The sequence below is a fragment of the Phalaenopsis equestris genome, unplaced genomic scaffold (assembly GCF_001263595.1).
Source record: "Phalaenopsis equestris unplaced genomic scaffold, ASM126359v1 Scaffold000002, whole genome shotgun sequence".
NCBI lineage: Eukaryota > Viridiplantae > Streptophyta > Magnoliopsida > Asparagales > Orchidaceae > Phalaenopsis > Phalaenopsis equestris.
This window is the reverse complement of record NW_018164444.1, coordinates 35937912-35947192: the sequence shown is the minus strand read 5'-3', so window position 1 is coordinate 35947192 and position 9281 is coordinate 35937912.

Genomic DNA, 9281 nt, shown 5'->3' with positions numbered 1-9281 from the left:
CTCGCCAGAGCCCTTCTCCTTCGTTGAGCCACAAGCGTCCAAGTGTTCGTCGGTACAATCAGAAGAAGCCTAGGATTCGAACAATTCGACGAATGCCCTAGAAAATTTTTCAGAGTACTGATGGGAGGAGATGTAGTTGCTGGGCAGCGGGAAGAAAGCAGTGGAAGGGATGCGTGTAATATCGCAGTCATCGGCGGGAAGCGTGCGAATTGTCCCCGAAAATTAAGTGCAAGTACTATTTAGTATTAGTGTGATTTTGGGTATGTTTGTGTAAGGCTGTCTTGAATAAGTTAGTTACCTATTTATTTTTATAATTTGAAAACAGTGTTATAGTTTTATCTAGATAAATGTTATTTTGGCATATGTATGGTAATCTGGTTTGAAACAGAATTGTCGTGTCAATATATTTTAAATTTTAAAAGCAAAAATTTAATGCATAACATTACAAAAAAAATACGCATATTACTTATCAGTGATTATTATGATTTCTAAAACTATAAAAAAGACTATTAAAATAATATTTAATAATATAATAATATTATTATATCATGAGCTAAGTCGTCATCCAAAGATACTCTTCATGTCAGATCACTCTCGGCGGTGGGCATATCAGCCCACCGAAAAAAGTCACATTTTTCTGCGATTCTCCGCGGGCATCTGTAGAATTTTCTTATGTAACTATGTAGCTAACGTGAAGTTAGTAAGAAATTTTGAAGTTCACAGTAACAGTGCAATCCTCGAGAGGTACTATAAATCCTTGAGCTCATCTTTCTTGAATGTTTTAAAAGACATCTCATTACACATAACACAAGTAAAAATTAATAAAAGTAATTAATTATAGTTTTATACAGTTGTGACGTCTTAGAGAACATAGTATATCAACCAACAAATCTGTCACGACAAAAGAACAGATGACCTTCTAGAAAAATGGTTCTTGGTTGCATTTAACTTACATGATACCAAGCTCGTATGTATCGCATATGCATATCACCAAAAAAGATCATCCAAAAGAACCTCAAAAATCGTAGCACCGAAAAAAGAGAGAGGAACTTAGTTGTCTTTATTAAAATTTCACATGTGACACCAACCAATAGCGACAAACAGACGACTCAAAATAATCCATAAGGTTAAACGTCTTATCATTGATCTTCAAAACCTACCAAAATAAAAACAAAAAAAAATGCAAATGAAAAAAACACTTACAAACAATATAAAAAACTCAAACAATCAATATCAAACACAATGAATGGAAATAAAATCCAAAAAATCAATATCAAATACACAAGGAATGGAAATAAACATGAACTATATAAAATACAAATACAATAAATAGAAAATCTCTTCAATAACTATTTCAATTAATAATATGGTAAATTCTTTAATCATCCTCCTAATATCACATATGTATTTCATTCCATTGACTTTTCCATCTCGCTTGTATCTTCATATCTTTAGTACAGGTTTCGGGAACATCATTTTCCGCATATGACAAAGACTGTCCAAGACAGTACTCAGATGCCTCGGTAGGGACATGCTCATTGTCATCGTCCGCCTTACGGAAGTTGATGTCGTTTGGGAAGGATGTCGTCGAATATAATTATGGAGAGTCATCAGGACAATCACAATCTATATCTGTTTAGAAAATGGGTAAGATGACATATCACAAACTATAACACATCTTATCTTTCAAACACTAAAAGTCCTCTCAATGACACTCCATAATGAGGAATGTCTTTTATTGAACGTTTATTTCCTGCCCCGTGTGAAATTGATGACTCTCTTAAAGTCAAGTATATGGTATCTCATATCATGATAGGTCATAAGATACTCTCACTGCAACGGATATTTAGCATCAACCAAATAGTATTTACCTGATGTGAATTGTATGAATAGTAATGAGGAAAAAATTAATTAGAAGATTAGCTCAGTCTCAAGCAAACTAATGGGTGGATATGATAAGTTATTTCATTATTTCACTTTGCAGCTTTGAAAATTCAATTGTCATATGCACTGCCCTCCCAACTGATCATGACAAAAGTGAAGCACATTTTGAAGTTGCATACCACCATGACAATCTGCATTGGAGACCCACAACAACTGATGAATGCGATCTTCTTATTATTTGGAACACGTGCATCAACATGTGTTTCATCGATTGGTCCTATAAGATTATAGAAAGATAACAAAGTGTAACATAATTAAGATATTTATTTCAAAATTGAATGTAATAATCAGAAGAAATTACTTAAAGTATAGCATATGCAGCACATCGTGTGAAATCTCTTTGGGGGTCTGTTCAAATGTATGATCTCTTGATTTTATGACTTGTGAAGAAAAACTTAAAACTGCATTCAACTCCAATGAGAAGTATCTCTAAATCATTTTAGAGGGTGTTGAAATCACCCCATAGCTTCTCGCATTAATTCATTATGTAATAATATGTAGAAGGTTATTGTCAGCACCTCTCGTGAAGTCGTTTTGGATGAGTCATGAAGTACATGATTAATGTACAGTTCTTCCAACAGATCAGTGAATATCACCCATGTCATTTTGAGCATATTGTTAAATATTGTTGGGTGATCCACAATCAACTCCACAACCCATTTGTCGCTGGTATATGAGGAAGTCATGCAAGTAGGTCACTCTATATACGAGTTATAATATTCGTACATCAAGCATACGACAGCTGCAACTCTTCTTCTACATCTTTCTCTAATTACGTCCATGTATTTTGGCATTGAAGTGACTAATACATAAGAATCAATGAGTTGGCTACAATCATATAAAGTTACTAAAAAAACCAACAAAAGCAAATAATATTGTGGAAGTAAATTGAAAACATAATGAGGAATAAAAAACTCTTAAGTAAAGTGGCATGTACAAAGCAATTTAGATCCAAAGCACAATGAAAAACTATAAACAAATAGAATATCCCACAAAAATGTAGATAAAAAAATTCTCAAATGTCCCAGCTCTCAAAAAGATATCATAGGTATGCCACTCTAAGGTTAACGAGCATCGCGATGAAAAACTTTCTCCAGGTCTAATCTTCAAGCAACTTGATCGAAAACAAATACAACGGTAAGTCATCATAAATCTCTAGAGTTGCATTCAAAATTTACACAACCTGATGGACAAAAGTTGCTTGAGATGAGTTGGGTCATTGCTGCATGAAGCCACAAACTGTGATATTTCCTATTTTCTTTTTAATTTCAACATGTGGACGCTTAGAGCGACTCGTGGACTCAAGTTCATAGAGATTCAGGCTGGGGTCTTCAGTGGAGTCACCTGTTTTGTCAGCTTCCTAATTTTTAGGGATGCCACCAAACCCCTTTTCACTGGGGGCACATGCATTGTTGTCCGTTGACAGGACACCCCCAAACATATGATCTAACTTGTCCTCAAACTCAGGATCCATTCCACTGTATTTAATTTTTTTCACAGCATGCACCACCTACAAATTTATATAACATGTAGTTCAATTTACAAACAAATTAAAAATTGACCAAAATGTGGGACATTTTAAAAATGCTTACTGCAAGTCTCTCTGCCCACCTATTTTTCACTTCTTGAAAGCATCAATCGTTCGTTTTACCAAATTCCACCCTCAAGTTCGTTGATCCTCACTTCAACTCCTTTCAAAATTTTCAAACATTCTTGCATTGATCCTACTTTTTTTAACTGCATTCTATAACACTCTTTTTTTTTTTACTTTCCTTGAATTTTCTAATAATAATTTGTTGTCATTCTTTGTTGAAATAGGTTATGGGCCTATTTCCTAGATCGATCTTCTTAAAAAAAATGTAGCAAAATATTATTTTTGTTTCTTTATTCCACATTGCAGATGAACCTGTCTCATTGGTCTTAATCATTGTATTGCTTGAAAGAAAAAAAATAATTAACAAAAATAGGAATGTCACAATATCGCAAATTAAAAAATATCAGAATGTCACAATATCGTCACCACACCACCAGCACCACATTTACACACCACTAACACCACACTGACACTTAGAACACCTCTAGTACCTCCATCACCACCACCGCCACCATTATGCAAGCAGCTCCACACACCACCACGCAAACACCTCCAACACCACCAACACCTCCGACACCTCCACACACCATATACACCTCCACATACCACCACACATACACCTTCACACGCCACCACACATACACCTCCAACACCAACAACACCTCTGCACACCATCAAACAACAAACTAACACCTCCAACACCTCAAACACCACCACCACAACACATACACCTCCACACATAACCACACATACTCCACACCCCACCTTCACAGACACCTCACACACCACCACATAAACACTCCAACACCACCAACACTTCAACATAACACCAGACACCTCCAACATCACCAACACCTCCAAGAACAACACCACCACCTCCACACATTGCTATCAACATATCATAGACACCTCAAACACCGCCACACAGACTCCACACACCATCAAACACCACACAGACACCACCAACATCTCCAAGGCCAATAACACCACCTCCACACATTCCATCAAAGTATTAATCTGACCACCACCTCCACACATTGTTATCAACAAATCAAGCACATCCTTTCAGCCATTTCTCAAATTCCCACTCAAACATCAAAGGTAAAAACAAAACCACAATCCACTTTTTTTATATACCATGAAGTACACATAAGGCACCTGAAACATTGCTATCAACCCACCAAGCACCCTCCTTCAACCACTTCTCAATTTCTCATTGAAACACCAAAGTTACAAATAAAACCCATTCCATCAGCCACACAATCCCAAAAACATGTTCCAAATTATAAGAGAGTGACATAAATCATAAAATCAAAATTTCCATTTCATACACAAATGAGAAAGCCATAATACACATTTGACCACCACCCCCACGCATTGATATCAACAAATGAAGCACTCTCTTTCATCCATATCTCAAATTCTCACTAAAACACCAAATTTAAAGAAAAATCGCATTTCATCGGCCATATAGGGCACCCAAAATATTGCTATCAACAAACCAACCACCCTCTTTCAACCATTTCTAAAATTGTAACTGAAATACCTCAGGTAAATTTGAAACCACATTCCATCAGCCGCATATTCGTAGAAATAGAAATCCAAGTTATAAAGAGAAAGCTGCAAATCATAAAATCAAAATTTTCTCTTCAAACTGCAAATGAGAAAGCCACAAAATGCATTTGATCGCCACCACCACACATTACTATTAATAAATGAAGCACTCTTTTTCAAACCATATCTCAAATTCCCACTGAAACACCAATGCTAAAAAAAACCCTATTCCATTAGCCATACATGGTACCCAAAACATTGTTATGAATAAATCAACCAATCTCCTTCAACCATTTCTAAAATTCTCGTTGAAAAAAAGCAAATAAAGATGAAAACACATTCCATTAGCCACACATTCACAAAAAATGAAATCAAAATTATAAAGAGAAAGCCGCAAATCGCAAAATCAAAATTGCCTTTTCAAACTGCAAATGAAAAAGCCACAAAATGCAAAGAGAAAGTTATTCCATCTAAAAATTTTGGTTATATTGTGGGAGGATGAAGAGGATAGTAAATTGAAGAGAGATTCAGAGATCAGAGAGAAGAGGGAGAGTAGAGAGCCAACTCATTACCATTATAGAAAGATCAGAGGGAAAAAGGAAACAACAAAGGCAACCCCTTACTACCAGAGAGAGTCGCGAGAGAGGCGTGAGGGAGAGAGGACCGATAGGCAAAAGATCGAGAGAGATGAGGGTAGAAGAATGCGATTGTGATTGATACAGATGAAGGCAGAAGAGACAAACACATGATTAGGATGAAATAAAACATGGGTCGCATGGTTGAAGCCACACCCTGCTTTAACAAAAATTATCATAATGAGCCACTGTGTTGCACTTTCCAAATACATTGGCCTACGGATCCTCGTCACGCTGTGGTGAAGAAGCTGCCCTGAACGAGGCCTTTAGATCTATTTGGGGTAGCTGCAACTTAATAATAAACTGTTGCATAACAGCTACCACAGGTAGCTACTGCAGAGAAGCTGTTGTGGATAAGCTGGTTGTCAGCTTGATTTTTACAGCTTGAAAATAGTTATGCTGCAGTTGTTTTTGAACAAATGATCATTATGCCCTTGTATAATAATGTTGTTTGCGATATAACTATCATACCAATATTTTTGCTACTTTAGAAGCAAAAATACAATGCAAAAAATTACAAAAAAAAATATATACACATCATTTAATAGTGAGTATCATGATTACTAAAATTATGAAAAAGACTATTAAAATAATATTTAATATTATGATAATATTATTTTTAAAACGCACATGACATATGTTGCGAGTTAAGCCGTCCTCCAAAGATACTCTCCATGCTCGATCACTCTCGTCGGTGGAATCTTCCAGCCTATCTGCCCACCAAAAAATTTCATAGCTTTTGTGATTCTCCTTGGGAACCAGTAGAACAGTCTCCCGTAGCTATGTGGCTAACATGAAGTTAGTAGGAACTTTCAAGTCTACAGTAACAGTGCAATCCTCGAGAAGTCCAAAAATCCTCAAGCTCATTTTTCATGAATTCTTTGAAAGGCATCTCATTAGACATAACATAAGTAAAAATTAATAAAAGAAGTAATTATTTATAATTTTGTGTATCTGTGAGGTCTCGGAGAATTCAGTATATCAACCGATAAATCTGTCACCATAAGAAGATAGAAAACCTTATAAAAAAAAGGGTTCTTGATTGTCTTTAACGCATGTAATACCAACCTTTTGTGTGTTACATATGCATATCACCAAAAAAGGTCATTTAGAAGAACCTCAAAAATTATAGCACAAAAAAAAATAGAATAACTTGGTTGTCTTCATTAGGATTTCACATGTGACACCAATCAATAGTGACTAACAGACCTTCCAAAAGAACCCATAAGGTCAAATATCTCATCATAGACCTCCAAAACCCAATAAAAAATAAATGCAAAAAGAAAAGAAAAACTAACGAACATCTTAAAAAACTCAAACAATCAATATTAAATACATAAGGAATGAAAATAAACATGAACTGTATAAAATATAAATACAATAAATAGTGAATCTCTTCAACCATCATTACAATTAATAATATGATTAATACTCAAATCATCCTCATACTATCACATCCATAATTAGTTCCCTTAACTCTGTCATCTGGCCTGCCTTCCCCGTCATTAGTACAGGTCTCAGAAACAACATTTTAAGCCTGTGACAAAGACTATCCAAGACAATAATCATATTCCTCTAAAGGGACATGCTCATGTTCCACGTCTGTCCAACGAAAGTTGTTGTCTAATGGTGAAGAGTCATCATAGAAATCACAATCTATACCTATTTGGGAAATGAATAAGATGGCATCATTTTCAGCCCTTGACAAGAACTGTCCAAGACGATACTCATATGCCTCGGCAGAGACATGCTCATGATCCTCATCCGCCCTACGGAAGTCGATGTCATCGCAGGAAGAATGCCACTGAATATAATTGTGGAGAGCCATCTTAGATCACAATCTGCACCTGTTTAGAGAGTCATTTTCTGCCTGTGATGACATATCGCGAATTATAACATATTTCTTTTTCCAAACACCAAAAGTCTTCTCAATGATACTGCATAAGGAGAAATGTCTTTTATTGAACATTTATTTTCTACCCAGCGTGATGTTGTTGGATCGCTCAAAGTCAGGCATGTGGTAGCTCATATCAGGATAGGTCTCGAGATACCCTTGCTACAATGGATAACGGTGGATCTCAAGATAACAAAACAAAACATCAAAATGAAATGACAACAAAAAAGTAAAAAAAATCATGACAAAAACAAAACATTTAGGGTAGTACCAGATTCTTGGAAATATATTACCCTTAGAACTGAACATTGACGTTTCTTCCCTTGATCTTAACATCTAAAACTTTTTTGAGAATAAATATTAACCTTAATCGGGAGATTTCTTAAGTAGTTTTAACTGCTTAATATGTAATTAACTATAGGAGTGTGCTCTTATAGAAGAATGAGAAACTCAGAATAGTTATTATACTTAAATTTATGATTATCAAATTTTCATATGGCTTTCTTTGTATGAGTATCTCAGAAGTCAAACACTTCAGAGCTCTCTCTACAATGTTTACCATAATGAAGTTCTCCCAACACTTTTTTCTTTTGTCTGTATTTTCTATTTTCATTTAACATTTTCCTCATTCTCCGAGTTTCTTAATACCTTAAGAACATTTGTGTGATCTAAGAGAATAAATTATTTGGAGATTAGGCAATGTAATAGATAAATAGAATGACAACTCCTTGATAACAACGATACCAACAACAAAAGACATTCAATAATCGCGGAGAATTGGTGGCGACGACAGTGACGATCTGACGATGACAAAGTGTAACTCCTATTTCTCAGAGTTGCAATGGAAAACAAAATTACCATAAAAGAAAATGTCAGACTTGGGTTGGAAAAATTAGAAAATCTTAGAGGAAAGTGACAGTCAGCATAACAGTGTTTGGAGCTATACCACACGAAGATGGTGCAACCGCACAATATATTGGTCCGCTCAAGGACTTTCAGAGTCGATGAACTGATTCTCATTCTCAAAAGACCTATTCTTACACACTACAAGATATGAGGTAAATTTGAATCGACTTAGGAGGGACCGTTCATGATTGAAAGAGTCTACTCCGAAGGATCTTACCAATTCGTGAATTGTCAAGGCAAGGCCTATGCTCCTAATAAATGGATGATACTTAAAAAAAATATTATGCATCATTATGTTTCAAAGACAAAGCGTTGTTCTTAGAAGCACCGATGTGATAATTGTCTGTAACTAGGCCCAAAAATAAAAAAAAAATGAACTTATAATAAAAGTTGATGAATTAAATTAAATTCTCACAAAATCCTTCATCTGAATTCTAAATCTTCATAAAAGAATACATTAATTGATAAAAAGAAGTGCAACATAGAAAATGAAAATATATATATAAGTAAAAATGGTGATGATAAGAAAAAAAGTAGAAAACTTTACATAATTAATAACAACCACTTATTGTTCTTATTCAGATTGAAATTTAGCACACTGACTTTTCTCCTATTTTCTACAGGAAAATGTCGAGCAAGAGGCTAATTTTCTCCTTTATAAATGGCAAAAATCTTGCACTAGTCGAGTAGAAAGTGGTAGAGGTAGTCGTCATCGACTTTGACCTGAATTTTGTCGAAATGAAATATGAGGGGC